The sequence below is a fragment of the Narcine bancroftii genome, chromosome 3 (genome assembly GCF_036971445.1).
Source record: "Narcine bancroftii isolate sNarBan1 chromosome 3, sNarBan1.hap1, whole genome shotgun sequence".
NCBI classification, from domain to species: domain Eukaryota; kingdom Metazoa; phylum Chordata; class Chondrichthyes; order Torpediniformes; family Narcinidae; genus Narcine; species Narcine bancroftii.
In genome coordinates this window covers 156,297,209-156,298,190 of record NC_091471.1, presented here as the reverse complement: position 1 = coordinate 156,298,190, position 982 = coordinate 156,297,209, and the positions used below count along the sequence as shown (strand labels likewise).

Below are 982 nucleotides of genomic sequence, written 5' to 3'. Positions count from 1 at the left end.
CTTTAAACAGCTGGCAGTTTGTCTTCTGCTTTGCTGTCCTTGAGTGGATGCTGATTCCTAAATGCAGAAGTGAGAGAGGAGAAAACTTGAGTTTGAGTCGTTGTTTTGTTATGGGAAGAAAATGCAAAACAGGTGATGTGAGGGTGGAGGCGAGGAGGGCTATGTGCTGGAAAGCCCATGGCTTAAATAGAGGCAGGAATTTAAAAGATATTCTGCATTGGCCAGGAATCGAACCCGGGCCTCCCGCGTGGCAGGCGAGAATTCTACCACTGAACCACCAATGCAATTATTTTAATCAATCCTCCTTACTCACTAGTTCTACTCAATTATTTAATCTTTCCAGTTTCCTTTTTCATTTATTAATTTTACATTTCATTTTATATTCAGACATACAGCACAGTAACAAGTCCTTCTGGTCCATCAGCCTATGCTAGTGAATATTGATCACAGCCACCTTATTTAATAGTTACATTCAAGATCAAGGCCAATTTTGTACTATCCTTTTTTGTCATGTAATAAAACAGTTATAATATTGCACAAAAATTGATTTAGTCTGCTATGAGGCAGACAGATTTGTCATCAGCAGAAATTGCCTCTTACAGTCAGAGAAAGAGAAGCAAAAGATAATCCCCCCAGAGTCACCTGAGTGTCCATGGATTCGCCTCCAGCGCTTCCGCAGCTACACAGACACCCTTTTGCATCCTAGTTTCGATACTTGGTACTCCTTGAGCCAGCCTTAATCTAGTCTCCAGCAGCCTGCAGGAGTTCCATTGTCTCAAGTCGCAAAAAATCCCTGCCTCCTATTAATTCTACAGCCGCAGACCCCAACTGGTGGTAGCGCTGCCATTTTTTCCTCCTGTGCCATTTCTCTGGACCCCTCTCTCCCTCAATCTATCAAATATTTGTCCACTTTCACTCTAAATACTTCTAATCATCCGGGTCCCACCACTGTCTGCGGAAAGGAATTCCAGAGATTTTGTCA

General features: G+C 42.7%; 1 non-coding gene across 1 annotated transcript; it reads right to left on the bottom strand.

Annotated features, from left to right (window-relative positions):
* Nucleotides 1–213: 213 nt before the first annotated feature.
* Nucleotides 214–284, bottom strand: trnag-gcc (transfer RNA glycine (anticodon GCC)). Its single transcript has one exon. It is a non-coding gene; the product is annotated as a tRNA-Gly (tRNA).
* Nucleotides 285–982: the final 698 nt, after the last annotated feature.